The sequence below is a fragment of the Cetorhinus maximus genome, unplaced genomic scaffold, assembly GCF_964194155.1.
Source record: "Cetorhinus maximus unplaced genomic scaffold, sCetMax3.hap1.1 HAP1_SCAFFOLD_105, whole genome shotgun sequence".
NCBI classification, from domain to species: domain Eukaryota; kingdom Metazoa; phylum Chordata; class Chondrichthyes; order Lamniformes; family Cetorhinidae; genus Cetorhinus; species Cetorhinus maximus.
This window is the reverse complement of record NW_027596119.1, coordinates 709,669-726,113: the sequence shown is the minus strand read 5'-3', so window position 1 is coordinate 726,113 and position 16,445 is coordinate 709,669.

Here is a 16,445-nt window from a genome sequence, read left to right as displayed (position 1 = left end):
TGTCCCGTCAACATAGTAAAGCCATATTACGGCAGGTGAGGTAACCAGGAGAGGAATGTGTTTGCAGCAGTGCAATGACAAAGGAGGGAACTTAAAATGTCAAACATTTTGGGGAATAATCCAGGAATAGAAAGTTCTAAACATGACTCTCCCGTAATCAGATTGGACTATAGGGAGGTATTCCAAGGTTAGACAAGAATATAAGAAAGAGGAACAGGAATTGAACATGCGGCCACTTGAGCCAGCTCCGCCATTCAATAAGATAATGGCTGATCTTCTCGTATCTCCATTTCTATATCCCCATCTAACCCCAATAACCTTTGATTGTTTCCCATGCCATATTGAGCTATCTTCCAGATGATACTGTCGAGATGTCATAAGAAAGTTATTAAAAACTCTTGAGACAAATGTGTTTAAATAGGACAGTGGAAGAACATCTTTTGCCTGGCATGTTGTAACATACGTGGTGTGTCACCCTTAAAGCAACATTCTTAGAGGTTTAATGCAGGGACGTGAGCCCAAGTGAAGGAAGAGGTCAGGATCACGATGGGAGATGACATTACTTAAACGAGTCACAGCGCATGGTGCACACTCCTTGTAATGGTACCGAAACCACTTGGGTCACAATAATTAGGTACATTCGATGGTAACGTCACTACAGTCACATAGGCGAATCGATATCCGATTCCACGATTACAAAACTCTATTGCAAATATTCAAAAAGCAAATTTCATGAGAAAAATTAACTTTATTGAAGGAATATTGGCAAGTCGAGTTGATGGATATGGCCAAAGTAACATCAGATTTGCAAACCCCGAATGTACTTTTTCAATGTTATCTCATGACTTTCGGAATGAAGAAAGCAGCAGTAACGTTTCAACTATTAAGCAACAGGATTATTGAAGGATTATCTAACTCTGCTGTATATATTTTGGATTTCTTTGGACGAGGTAAATGCACCACCTGAGTGGGGTGCAAGAAGAATTGGATTGAAAGGGTTAACAAAACCTGTTTGTTCAGTGGCTGGGATTAATGTCAGTCTCCATGGACCCTTCCTGAAACTGTTAAGAAGGGAGCCTCGTCAATGTGTTAGCTCATCGTGTCAGCGGAATCTTCAGCGCTTACTAACAGGGACCTGCAGATCCAAGAGAGGGGAGACTATATCATTGGGACAGTGAAAGCTGGCGGTTTTGCGGTTGTGACAGAGGGGGATATGGCCCGTCGCTCTGGTGTCAGTGAGAGGCAGGGCCTGTCGCAGTGGATGCAGAGCGGGGCATTCCCACGGGCCCTGGTGTCAGAGGGGGGAGCGGAGCCTTTCACTCTGGTAACAGGGTGGGGAGGGTCCTCTCTCTATGGGGACAGAGCCAAGCTACTGCCTGTGGTCATGGTCCCTGGACGGGCCACGGCCTAATCCCAATCCTGGTTTCAGCTTTTTCCCTCTAGTGCCCTTAAAAATTGGAGCCTAGATGTGGAGGGGGGAGACTGGCAGTGTTAAATGCCACCGCCTTCCTGCAGGTAAATAAGAACAGGAAGCGGGAAAACATACCAGGTAGACTGGGGCGAGCTTGTTCCTACTACACATTCACTGGGGCAGAGTAAGATATACCAGGAAGATCGAGGGATGGGGTTTGTGAGCACTGTGGGTTCTCAAAATTAAATACAACAAAACATTCTCTATAAAAACAAAAAGCTAAAAGCTACTGCGGATGCTGGAAATCCAAAACAAAAACAGAATTACCTGGAAAAACTCAGCAGGTCTGGCAGCATCGGTGGAGAAGAAAACAATTGACGTTTCGAGTCCTCATGACCCTTCTTCAGAATTGAAGTATAGTTAGGAGAGAGGTGGAATATAAGCTGGTCTAAGGTGGGGGGCGGGGGGGAGAGAGAAGTTGAGGGTGGGGTGGTTGTGGGGACAAGCAAGCAGTGATAGGAGCAGATAATCAAAAGATGTCACAGACAAAAGCATCAAAGAGGTGTTGAAGGTGGTGATATTATCTAAGAAAAGTGCTAATTAAGAATGGATGGCAGAATACTCAAGGTACAGCTCTAGTGGGGGTGGGGTGGAAAGACTTACAAAGTATTAGTTGTAGATTTAAAAATAATGGAAATAGGTGGTAAAAGAAGACTCTATATAAATTATTGAAAAAAAAAGGGAGGGGGAAGAAACGGGGTGGGTTGGAGGGAGGGGGAGTTTAAGATCTAAAGTTGTTGAATTCAATATTCAGCCCGGAAGGCTGTAAAGTGCCTAGTCGGAAGATGAGGTGCTGTTCCTCCAGTTTGCGTTGGGCTTCACTGGAACAATGCAGCAAGCCAAGGACAGACATGTGGGCAAGAGAGCAGGGTGGAGTGTTAAAATGGCAAGCGACAGGGAGGTTTGGGCCTTTCTTGCGGACAGACCGCAGGTGTTCTGCAAAGCAGTCGCCCAGTTGCGTTTGGTCTCTCCAATGTAGAGGAACCGCATTGGGAGCAACGAATGCAGTAGACTAAGTTAGGGGAAATGCAAGTGAAATGCTGCTTCACTTGAAAGGAGTGTTTGGGCCCTTGGACGGTGAGGAGAGAGGAAGTGAAGGGGCAGGTGTTGCATCTTCTGCGTGAGCATGGGGAGTCGCCATAGGTGGGGGTTGAGGATTAGGGGGTGATGGAGGAGTGGACCAGGGTGTCCCGGAGGGAGTGATCCCTACGGAATGCCGCCAGGGGGGGTGAAGGGAAGATGTGTTTGGTGGTGGCATCATGCTGGAGTTGGCGGAAATGGAAACATTCTCTATGCTGCTTGTGCTTTCAAAGTATTTGTTTTTTTGGAAAAGAATCAGTGTGAGAAATGTAGATTTTTTTTGAAACATATGGACATTTTTAGCAAGATGCAATGTGTAGGGTTAAGCATTGATAATGTTTGCAGAGCAATTAGAGAATCGAGCAAAGTTTACCTACTCCCATTCTGAATGAGATTAGACCCTGATAACTGTACCAAATGTGAACAAAGCAGTATGAAATAATCCCCAACTCGCATCTCAAGCCAATATCTCCAATGGGGAATGAGGAGGGAGTTCATGTACAGGGTCAGGTGGTAAAAGAGCGAATGCACCACCCGAGTGAACTGCGCACCCTGCTGCAAACTTCAATCCCTTACAATGTGGTCCAATAGTCACAGTTATTCAATATGTTTCCAGATGCACCCATGCGGTAACTGACTTTCTCTGAGACTGGCAGAGAGCAGCGCGTGTAGTGACGGTGAACTGCCAGCAGACGGTGGGGTTGTATCACTTTAATCTCAAGACATTAAACGTGTTTGAGAAGAGGTTTTGACCCTGGGAGCAGGGAATGTGGAACCAACTCCCCACTCACACTCCCATCCTGTCTGATGCTGAGCCTCACCACTAAGTGAGCAGCCCTTATAGAGAAAGAGAGGCGGAAATGTTTCAGATGATGCAGCCATTCCATTAAAAAATGAGCTTTTTAAAACTTTCTGTTGAAGCGTTCAGGAATTTATTGAGCACAAAATTCATGTAATAACAATTACACACAAAAGTTTAAAACAATCTGATGTCCCATCAGAGCGGATTATCAGAGAATCAAGCATGCTTCAGTTGTAAGCTCAGTATTCAACCACTCAAACCCTTGCAATTGGAATGCTCCTTGCATTCTGCCACTTTATTGATGCCTTTATAACGGAGAGATTTCCTTGTCTGATTGTCCATCAATGGAAGCCCTGCTTGCTGACCTGTGCAGTTTGACAGGTTTACCCTGCAGGGTCAATGGATCATTTCACAACATTTCTATTGACGGTCGTCAGTCAAAATGGAAAGAAAATCTCACTTTTCACTTCCTCAAGAATAAAATTTCGTGTAAGGAAAATGTTATTCAATCCACCTCTTATCAGGAACTTCATTTAATTCAGCTGCTCCCCTTACATTTACTTTCTATCACACCAACATCAATATATCGTTATAAAGCAGATCTAAAACAGCTATTGGCACACAACATTACTCATATCCAATAAAATCTTGATTTGTGAGTCTATTCTTGACTCTGCAAAGCCCCGCACCCTATTATCCCCCAATTCTACATAAGCATTGATTAAAAACATGATATCCTCCCGGAGGCTGGCTTTCAACAAGTGCCCGTTCTCAGTGTTGACAGATCCATGAAGCTTTAGGACATATGGACAGTGGGAGACCTTTAAGAGAACACCCTCATTAAACAGGAGATCACTTCATTCCTGGAAAGGGGCCGGAGCTGGAAGGGTCAGTCTGGCTTCATCCTGACCAGCGGTCACTAATTTAAAAGAGTGACATCATTCTCTATTTAACAAAGCAAAGGCTGTAAAACTGCACCCTCCTCTCTTGCAGTGTGGAGCTGAATCAATAGCGGTATCAGAATCACACATGTCTAGTTGTAGTTGATCACTTTTCTGACAGATTCATTGAATTAAAGAAGCTGAAGTTAAAGCAGAGCTGTCATCGAGCGAGTTTATAAAGCACACGGAGATGGGATCACGGCTGATCAGTGACAGTCTCCACCTGATTCACGGTTCCGGAGGATCCACACCTGAGCACTGAATATCTTCCCGCTTCAAGTCCTTTAGACATTGATTCTTCTGGAACTGCCGTAAACAGAGAAATGAAGGATGAATGTCACAAGCAAGGGAGGGATTGGGCGGGATGACTGGGTGTGTGAGAGATGGATTGATCATGAGAATTATCTCCTTTTACAGATCATTCGTGGGATGTGGGCTTCCAGGTGGTTGTGTTCCCATTATCCGCTGCCCTTGTCCTTCTATTTGGTTGTGGTCGTGGGTTTGGTAGGTGCTGTCGAAGGAGCCTTGGTCAGTTGCTGCAGTACATCTTGTAGATGGTACACACTGCTGCTACTGTGTGTCTAAGAAGCCTTGGTAAATTGCAACACTGCATCTTGTAAGTGGTACACTCACTACTGGCACTGTGTGTCAAAGGAGCGTTGGTGAGTTGCTGCAGTGCATCTTGTAGATAGTACACACTGCTGCTACTGTGTGTCTAACGAGCCTTGGTAAATTCAAACAGTACATCTTGTAAATGGTACCCACATTACTGCTACTGTGTGTCTAAGGAGCCTTGGTGAGTTGCTGAAGTGCATCTTGTAGATGGTACACACTGCTGCTAATGTGTGTCTAACGAGCCTTGGTAAATTCCAACAGTATATCTTTTAAATGGTACACACATTACTGCTACTGTGTGTCTCAGGAGCCTTAGTGAGTTGCTGCAGTGCATCTTGTAGATGGTACACACATTACTGCCACTCTGTGTCTAAGGAGCCTTGGTGAGTTGCTGCAGTGCATCTTGTAGATAGTACACGCTGCTGCTACTGTGTGTCTAACGAGCCTTGGTGAATTCCTGCAGTACATTTTGTAAATGGTACACACTGCTGCTAATGTGTGTGTCTCAGGAGCCTTCCTGAATTCCTGCAGTGCATCTTGTAGATGGTACACACACGGCTGCTACCGTGCGGCAGAGGTGGAGGAAGTGATTATTTGTGGATTTGGTGCTAATCAAGCGGAGCTGCTTTGTCCTGGACGGTGTCGATCTTTTTGAGTGTTGGAGGAGCTGCACTCATCCAGGCGAATGGAGAGTATTCCATTACACTCCTGACTTGTGCCTTGCCGATTGTTGACAGGCTTTGGGAAGTCAGGAGGTGAGTTACTCACAGCAGGATTCCCAGCCTCTAACCTGCTCTTGTAGCCAGAGTATTTGCATAACGAGTCCAGTTCAGTTTCTGATCAATGGGCAGGAGAATAACCAGAGGGGAAATTGGAACATTTATCTGAGGGGGGAACTCCAGATCAGTGATAACAGAGTGTGAAAGGAGGACCTGGTGTCTCTCATGTTTGTCCTGTGTGCAGTGCAGTCTCTCACCCGATCCATAATGATATCCTTCGCTCTCTCTTCATTGAGCCCTCTCGCTGAAGTGACCTTCACACGAATCGTCTTGTAGTTAGTATCTAAAAACAACAGTCACAACATCAACAGGATAAACACACCCAGAATTTTACATAAGGCACAGTTTGTATTCGGAACTATCACTTCCGTTTAATTTCTGTTTCCTCTAATCCAGCTTATCATCCCCTTTATCCGGTCTCCCTCTCTCCATCTCTCTCTTCATCTCATTCCATCTTATATCAATTCTACCCTTCCCGTCTTATCATTTTCTATCCTTTCTCTTCACTGCCAGCCCCTTGTTACCTCTCCTCATGTCATTTTCATCCCTTGTTTACGTCTGGTCAGAGAGAAAGAGGACTGGAGAGAGAGAGAGTAATAGCGGGAGAGACAGGTATAAATACAAGAGGGTAGATGGAGAGAGAGTTAGAAAGAGAGAGAAGGAGAGACGGGGGAGAGACACAGAGAGAGAGAGAGGGAGAGATGGAGAAACGGAGAGATAGAGAATGAGATGTGGAGAGGAAGAGAGACGGGAGAGAGAGACAAAGAGAGAGACAGAGAGGGTGAGAGGAAGAGAGACAGCAACAGAGAGCTAGAGAGAGACAGAGAAGGGGAGCGAGACAGAGAGGGAGAGAGTAAGAGAGAAAGGAAGAGAGAGATAGAGTGAGAGACACGCAGAAGGAGTGAGACAGGCAGAGAGGCAGAGACAGAGAGAAAAAACAGAGAGAGAGAGGAGGGCGTGGTGAACAGAGACAAGAAGAGGCAGAGGGAATAATAACAGAGGAAGCCAGTGAAGTGAGGTAAGGAAATAGAGGGAGGCAGTCAGAGACATATTGAGACAAAGGAGGCAACTAGAGCAATGGAGAAATGCGGGTCGTCATTGAGACATAAAGAGATGTGGCAACAGAGATCGAGGGGGGGAGTGGCAGATAGGCAGAGTACAGAAATATGATACATTTATCGACATAAAAACAGTGAAGGCGGGAAAGAGAGACGCAGGGAGAAACAGAGAAAGAGACAGACAGAGAGAGAGAGTGAGAGACAGGCAGAGAGAGAGACAGAGAGAGAGAGACAGAGACAGAGAGAGACAGACAGAGAGAGAGAGACAGAGAGAGATAGAGAGAGAGACTAACAGACAGACAGACAGAGAGAGACAGAGAGAGAGAGATGAAGCCACAAGTGACACAGAGGCAGAAAATTGACAGAAAAGCTCAGGAAATATTTAGAAAGTTGCAGCCCGCGTTTCCAATGATTTCACTCGAAGCGATACCACGGTTTTGTTTTGTTTTAATTTGTTGCGTGTCTGCATCGCGGCCAAGGCCAGCATTTACTATCAATCCATAACTGACCATGTGAAGGTGGTGGGCAGGCGCCTTCTTGAAGCGCTGCAGTCCGTCTGGTCTCCCTTCTCTGCAGCGGCTGGAGACAACTGAGTGTCTGCCTGGGCCATTCCAGAGGATAGTGAGGGGTCAGTCACATTGCTGTGGAACTGGAGTCACATATAGACCAGGGCGGGAAAGGGCGGCCGATTTCCATCCCTAAAGGCTCATTACGAAAGTCCAGGGGTTTGACAGAGATTCGGAATGATTGACCAGTGCCAGGAATGGCTTCCCGCGATTAATTTTAATACAGAGATAGGCAGAGTTTTAGTGTCTCAAGGAATCAAGGGATATGGGGAGCGGGCAGGAAAGTGCAGTTGGATCCCAAGATCAGTCATGATCGTATTGAATGGGGGAGCAGGCTCGAGGGGCCGAATGGTCTTCTCTTGATCATATTCGTTCTGCTCTTCTGTTCGGCACATCCTCACTTACTGGTTAACCTGATATCACTGCTTCACCACAGCGAATCAGTCAGTACCATTACTCACCAAGGGATTTGTCAGGAATCCTCTCAGCTGCAGAATCCTCCACAATTCAAATCAGAAATAAACTGACCGGGCCCAAACTGTTCAAATTCTGGGAGAAAGCAGCCAGACTAAAGCTTCAGCTAGGGGCGGGGAACAGCAGGGAGAGAACAAGTGAGAAACAGCAGGGCTGAGGGAGGACAGGGCTGAATCAAGAGTGAGAGGGAAAAGTTATCACTGGGAAATTGGAGGAAGATAGAAAAGGAGCCGGATTAGACAAAATTTCGGCACTCACTAAATTCCAATTTACTGACAGAGACCGTCTCGCCCCCCTTGGTCACTAAACCCCACTTCCCTCAGTCACTGCACCCCGCTCTCCTTGGTCACTAACCCCACTTCCCTCAGTCACTGCATCCCGCTCCACTCGGTCACTAAACCCCACTTCCCTCAGTCTCTGCATCCCGCTCCCCTTGGTCACTAAACCCCACTTCCCTCAGTAACTGCATCCCGCTCCCCTTGGTCACTAACCCCACTTCCCTCAGTCACTGCATCCCGTTCCCCTTGGTCACTAAACCCCACTTCCCTCAGTCTCTGCATCCCGCTCCCCTTGGTTACTAAACCCCACTTCCCTCAGTAACTGCATCCCGCTCCCCTTGGTCACTAATCCCCACTTCCCTCAGTAACTGCATCCCGCTCCCCTTGATCACTAAACCCCACTTCCCTCAGACACTGCACCACACTCTCCTTGGTCACTAACCCCACTTCCCTCAGTCACTGCATCCCGTTCCACTTGGTCACTGGACCCCACTTCCCTCAGTCACTGCATCCCGCTCCCATTGGTCACTAAACCCCACTTCCCTCAGTCACTGCATCCCGTTCCCCTTGGTCACTAAACCCCACTTCCCTCAGTCACTGCATCACGCTCCCCTTGGTCACTAAACCCCATTTTCCTCAGTCTCTGCATCCCACTCTCCCTGGTCATTGAACCCCACTTCCATCAGTCACTGCATCCCGCTCCCGTTGGTCACTAAACCCCACTTCCCTCAGTCACTGCATCCCACTCCCCTTGGTCACTAAACCCCATTTTCCTCAGTCACTGCATCCCACTCTCCCTGGTCACTAAACCCCACTTCCCTCAGTAACTGCATCCCGCTCCCTTTGGTCACTAAACTCCACTTCCCTCAGTTACTGCATCCCGCTCCCCTTGGTCACTAAACCCCACTTCCCTCATCACTGCATCCCACTCCCCTTGGTCACTAAACCCCACTTCCCTCAGTCACTGCATCCCGCTCCCCTTGGTCACTAAACCCCACTTCCCTCAGTCACTGCATCCCGCTCCCCTTGATCACTAATCCCCACTCCCCCAGTCACTACATCCCACTCCCCCCAGTCACTAAACCCCGCAGCTGTCAGTTCCAATTTACAGCGATGTTGCTGTGTGAAGATTTTCTGTGGAATATCTCCAACAAACTGATAACTAATATTTCAGATTCTTTTCAGCTAGTTGTTTCAGGGAGATTGAATTTTCGAATCGAGTGGTCCTTACATTCCAGAGTTGGTGTTGCCCCTGGATCTAAAATGAAGCCCGGAGACATGGGATATTGAAGCGCACCCATCACCTCAAGAGAGCATTAAATTGGTAGGAAAGTTTAAACAATGATTCACATTCATTTTTATATAGTTCAACTCACCAATGTCACTCTGCTCCATCACTCCTGCCTGTAGATCTTTCAATAATCTCCACTCCCCTCAGTTAATGCATCCCACTCCCCTCAGTCACAATATACCAGACCACTCAGTAAATACTTCCCACTCTCCTCAGTGACTACATCTCACTAACCTCACTCACAATTTCCCAGTCCCCTCAGTAACTAAATCCCACTCCCCTCAGTCGCAATATCCCAGTCCCCTCTGTCACAATATCCCAGTCCCCTCAGTCACTTCATCCCACTACCCTCATTCCCTACATTCCACTACCCTCAGTCCCTGCATCCCACTCCCTTCTTTCATTGCATTCCACTCCCGTCAATCACAATATCCTAGTCCCGTCAGTCACTTCATCACACTCCCCTCAGTGAATACATTTCACTCCCCTCAGTCGCTTCATCCCACTCCCCTCAGTCACTATTTCCCGCTACCCTCAGTCACTACATCCCAATCTCCTCAGTCAATACATCCAACTCCACTCAGTCGCAGCATCCCACTCCCCTCAGTAACTAACTCCCACTCACCTCAGTCACAGCATCCCACTAGACTTAGTTAGTGCTTCACTCTCCCCCCAGTCACTGCATCGCACTCCCCTAAGCGAGTACCTCACAATCCACTCAGTAACTACATCTGCACTCTCCTCAGTCACTACATCCAACTAACCTCAGTCACTACATTCCACTCCCCTCAGAGCCTACATGTGACTGTCCTCACTCACTACATCCCACTCCCCTCAGTCACTACATCCCACTCCCCTCAGTCACTGCATCCCATTCCCCTCAGTCACTACATCCCACTCCCCTCAGTCACTGCATCCCTCTCCCCTCAGCCACTGCATCCAACTCCCCTCAGTCACTGCATCCCATTCCCCTCAGTCACTATATCACAATCACCTTAGTCACAAATTTCCACAGACCTCAGTGACTACATCCCACTTCCCTAAGCGACTGCATCCCAATCCCCTCAGTCACCACATCCCTATCATCTCAGTCACTGCATCACGCTCCCCTCAGTCACGACATCCCACTCACCTCATTCACTGCATCCCACTACCCAGAGTCACTGCATCCCACTCCACGCACTCACTAAATCCGACACCCCTCAGTCACTAGATCCCACTCCCCTCAGTCACTACATCCCTCTCCCCTCAGTCAAAACATCCCACACACCCACATTCACTACAACCCACTCCCCTCATTTAGTGCATCCCTCTCCCCTCAATCACTGCATTCCACCTCCCTAAGTCACTGCATCCCACTCCCTCAGGCACTGCATCCCACTGCCCTCAATCACTACCTCACACTGCTCTCAGTCAATGCATCCCACTCCACGCATCACTAAATCCCACAAAACTCCATCACTGCATCCTACCCCCCTCAGTCACTGCATCCCACTCTCCTCAATCTCTCAATCCAACTCCCCCCAGTCACTGCATCCCACTCCCCTCAGTCAAAACATCCCACACACCCTCATTCACTACATCCCACTCCCCTCATTCAGTGCATCCCAGTCCGCTCAATCACTGCATCCCACTTCCCTAAGTCACTGCATCTCAATCCCCTCATTCACTGCATCCCACCTCGCTCAGTCACTACATTCCACTCACCTCAGTCACTACATCACTTTCTTTTCAGTCACTACTTCCCACTCCACTCATTCAGTGTATCCCACCCCCTCAGTCGCTCCATCCCACTCCCCTCAATCACAGCATCCCACTCCACGCAGTCACTAAATCCCAGACACCTCAATCACTGCAACCCACTCCCCTCAGTCAAAACATCCCACACACCCTCATTCACCACATCCCACTCCCCTCATTCAGTGTATCCCACTCCCCTCAGTCACTGCATCCCACTCCCCTCAATCACTGCATCCCACTTCCCTAAGTCACTGCTTCCCAACTCCCTCAGTCACTGCATCCCACTCACCCCAGTCTCTCAATTCCACTCCCCTCAGTCACTGCATCCCAACTCCCTCAGTCACTGCATCCCACTCACCCCAGTCACTCAATTCCACTGCCCAGAGTCACTGCATCCCACTCCACGGTCACTAAATCCTACACCCTCAGTCACTACATCCCACTCCCCTCAGTCACTACAACCCACTCCCCTCAGTCAAAACATGTCACACACCTTCATTCACTACATCCCACTCAACTCATTCAGTGCATTCTACTCCCCTCAGTCACTGAATCCCACACCCCTCAATCAGTGCATTCCACTTCCCTAAGTCACTGCATCCCACCGCCCTCAGTCACTGCCTCCCACTCCCCTCCGTCACTGCATCCCTATACCCAGAGTCACTGCATCCCACTCCACGCAGTCGCTAAATCACACACCCCTCAGTCACTACATCCTACTCCCCTCAGGGATACATGATTCTCCTCTCAGTCACGGCATCTCACTCCCCTCAGTCAAAACATCCCACACACCCTCATTCACTACATCCCACTCCCCTCATTCTATCCATCCCACTCTCCCATGTCAGTGCATCCCACCCCCCTCAGTTACTGTATCCCGCTCCCCTCAGTAACTACCTCACACTCCTCTCAGTCACTGCGGCCCACTAGCATCGCTCATTACATCCCACGCCCCTCAGTCACTACATCACACTCCTCTCAGTCTCTGCATCCCACTCCCCACATTCACTACATTACACTCCCTTCAGACACACATCCCACTTCCCACAGTCATTACATGCCATTCCCCTCTGTCACTACATCCCATTCCACTCAGTCACTGCATACCCCTCCCCTCACTCACTCCATCCCACTTCCTACAGTCACTACAGCCCATTCCTCTCAGTCACTGCATCCCACTCTCCACAGTCAAAGCAACTCACTCCCCTCAGTCAATGCATCCCTCTCAACTCACTCACTACATCCCACTCCCCTCAATCACTGCATTCCACTCTTCTCAGTCACCGCATCCCACTCCCCTCAGTCATTCAATCCACCTGCCCTCAGTCACTGTATCCCACTACTCTCCGTCAGTGCATCCCACGCGCCTCAGTCATTAAATCACACACCCCTCAGTCTCTACATTCCAATAACCTCAGTCAATATATCATTCTCCTCTCAGTCTCTGCATCCCACTCCCCTCAGTCACTACATACCACAAACCAACAGTCACTTAATCCAACTCCCCTCATTCAGTGCATTCCACTCCCCTCAGTCACTGCATCCTACTCCCCTCAGGCAATGCAGCCCACTCCCCTCAGTCACGACATCCCACTCCCCTCAGTCACTATATCCCACTGATCTAACTCTCTGCATCCCAATCCCCTCATTCACTGCATCCCACTCCATTCAATCACTACAACACAACCCCCTCAGTCACTGCAGCCCACTTCCCACAGTAACAACATGCCATTCCCCTCAGTCACTACATCCCATTCCTCTCAATCACTACATCCCACACTACTCAGTCAGTGAATCACACTCCCCTAAGTCGTGACATCCCACTCCCCTCAGTCATAACATCACACTCCCCTCAGTCACTACATCCCACTCCCCTCAGCAGCAGATACCACACGGTCCAGAGATGTTCTGTGGAATATCCCCTCCAAACTGACAGCTGACATTTCACCTTCTTTTGGACTGGTTGATTCAGGCAGAGTGGATTTTCGAGTCGACATTTCCTCAGATTCCGGAGTTGGTTTTGTTGCTTGATCTGCAATGAGGTACGGACACATAGGGAATTAAGGTGCACCCATCACATAAAGAGAGCTTTGAATTCGTAGGAAACATTACTTGATGATTCACTTAATCAGTTGTACAATTGGAAACCAACAAATGCCACCCTGCTCTGTCACTCTTTGCTGTACCCCAGTGACTAACTCCCACTCCCCTCAGCCTGTACACCCCTATCCCTGCAGTCAATACATTCCACTCCCTTCAGGCACTACATCCCTCTCCCCTCAGTCAACACATCCCACTGCCTTCAGACAGCAAGTCCCACTGCCCTCAGTCACTACATCCCATCGCCTCAGTCAGCATATCTCACTCCAATAAGTCACTACATTCCATCCCCTTAGTCACTGCATACCACTCCCCTCAGCCACTGCATCCCACTCCCCTCAATGTCCACATTCGACGCCCCTCAGTCACCACATTGAAGTTTAACGAAACAATGAAAATCAGTATTCTCTGGCACAATTGCACATTCCCTCTGTAAGTGATGGGACAATATATTTGATTCATTCCATCTGGAGTCAAATTAAGTGAAGAGGGGAGATAACTGGGAATGTCACTCGTATGACATGAAGCTTCAGTGAACGTGACACAATTTAGAAAATGGAGATCTCTTAAGTCCAGGATATTGCTACTGGCATCTGTTAAGAGCGACTGTTTGCTTAAAGTTTCAGTTTGATTTTTAAAATCCTTCATTGTGTCGTAATAAATATCAAATTAATTCCTGCTTTCAATTTAAAGTGTGTTTGCATTGCAAATGAATGTTTTCGACTTATGAAATTAAGGAAACACAAGAGTAGATAAAAAATAGTGCTTTTGCCTAGCAACAGGGCTCCAGGCAGGCAGCTATCTCCCACAGACACACACGGAAGATGAAAGAAAACAGCTTATATGGGAAGCTGTTGGACTCCACCTAGCTTTCAAGAACATTATCAAACCGAAGCCACTGAAAACGAGCAGATAGATGGTCCCAAGCTATAATTAACGTAGCTGCCAGAGAGACTGGTGCAATGAGAACAGATAATCAAACCCAGCTTGAAGATAAGGTCAGAGAATTTAGGGGACAGGAATGGGAGAAATCCTCAAGTTGATCATCTAAATGAAGTTAAGAGTGAAAGGAGGAGAACAATGCACCATGCTTCATGTTTAAAGAGTCTAACGCTGCATAAAACAGATTGGAATTGAGAGCAGATTGCAAGAACCAAGAAGGTAAAATAATGAAAGTAAACAATGAACGTATGGATTGCAACCCTCAGTCCCTAAATCCCACTCCACTCAGTCACAACATCCCATTAACCTAACTCACTATATCCGACTCACTCAGTCATCATATCCCAATCCCCTCACTAAGTATATCCCACTCCACAAAGCCACTACATCCCACTACCCTCAGTCATTACATCCCACTCCCTTTAGTCACTACATCCCACTCCCCTTATCCACTACTTACCACTCTCATCAGTCACTACATCCCACTCCCCTCAGTCTCTATAATCCACTGCCCTCAGTCACCAAATCTCCCTTACCTCAGTTACTTCATCCCAAACCCCTCAGTCACCAGATCTCACCTCCCTCAGTCATATCATCCCAAACCCCTCAGTTACCACAAATCACTTCCCTCAGTCACTGTATCCCACTCCCCTCAGCCAATGTATCCCTCTCTCCTCAGTCACTAATTTACGCACCCCTCAGACACTGCATTACACGACCCTCAGCCACTGCACCACGCTCCCCTCAGTCATTGCATCCCTCTCCCCTCAGTCACTAATTTACGCACCCCTCAGACACTGCATTACACGACCCTCAGCCACTGCACCACGCTCCCCTCAGTCACTACATCCTTCCCCCATCAGTCGCGACATCCCACTCCCCTCAGTCACTACGTCCCACTCCCCTCTGTCACTACATCCCACTCACCTCAGTCACTACATCCCATTCAGCTCATTTGCTGCATCCCACTGCCATCATTCGCTACACCCCAATATCCTCTGTCGCTTTGTCTCACTCCTCTCTGTCACTACATTCTAGTCATGTCAGTCACTGCAGCCCACTCCCCTCAGTCACAGCATTCCCCTCCCCTCAGTCACTGCATCCCACTCACCTCCGCCACTGCATCACACTTCCCTCATTCACTCATTCCACTCCCCTCAGTCACTGCACCTTGCTTCCCTCAGTCACTACATCCTACTCCTCTCAGTCACTAAATCCCACTCCCATCAGTCACTGCATCCAAATTTCCTGAGTCACTACATCACACTCCCCTCAGTAACAAAATCCCACTTCCATCAGTCACTACATCCCACTCCCATCTCTCAATACATTCCACTCACCTCAGTAGTTATATACCACCCAGCTCAGTCACCACATCCCACTCCCCTCAGTCACAACATCCCGGTCAGTTAAGTCGCTACATCCCACTCCCTCATTCTCTACCTCCTACTACGCTCAGTAAAAACGTCCCAATTCCCTCAGTCACTACATCCCGCCCCCCTCAGTCGCTGCATCACAATCCCCTCAGTCACTGTGTCCCACTCACCTCAGTTACTACATCACACTCCCCTCAGTCAGAGAATCAAACACCCATCACTCGTTATATCACAGACCCCTCAATTCCCACCCCCCACAGGTCACAACATCCCAAACACCTCCCTCATTTCATCCCACTCGCCTCAGTCTCTACATCCTACCCCCTCAGTCTCTACATCACTTTTCCCTCAGGAACTGCATCCCAGTCCCCACAGTCACAGTGTCACACTCTCCTCAGTCACTACATGCCACTCCCATCAGTAACTGCACCCAACTCCCCCCAGTCCCTACATCCCATTCCCCTCAGTCAGTAAATCCCACTCACCTCATTCAGTGAATCCCACTCACCTCAGACACTGCAATACACTTCCCTCACTCACTGCATCCCATTCATCTAAGGCACTGTATCCCACTTCCTTCAGCCACAACATTCCACTCATATCAGTCATGACATCCCACTCCACTCACTCACTTCATCCTACTCCCCTCAGACAATACATCCCACTCCCCTCAGTCAGTGCATCCCACTCTTCGAAGTCACTACATCTCACTCCCCTCAGTCACTTCATCTCACACCCCTCCGTAACTGCATCCCACTCCCCTCAGATACTACACCCCACTCCCCTCAGTCATAGCATCCCACTCCCCTCAGTCACTTCATCTCACTCCCCTCAGTCACTTCATCTCACTCCCCTCAGCATCTACATCCCACTCCCCCCCAAACACTACATCCCACTGCCCCGAGTCACTGCATCGCACACCCCTTAGTCAC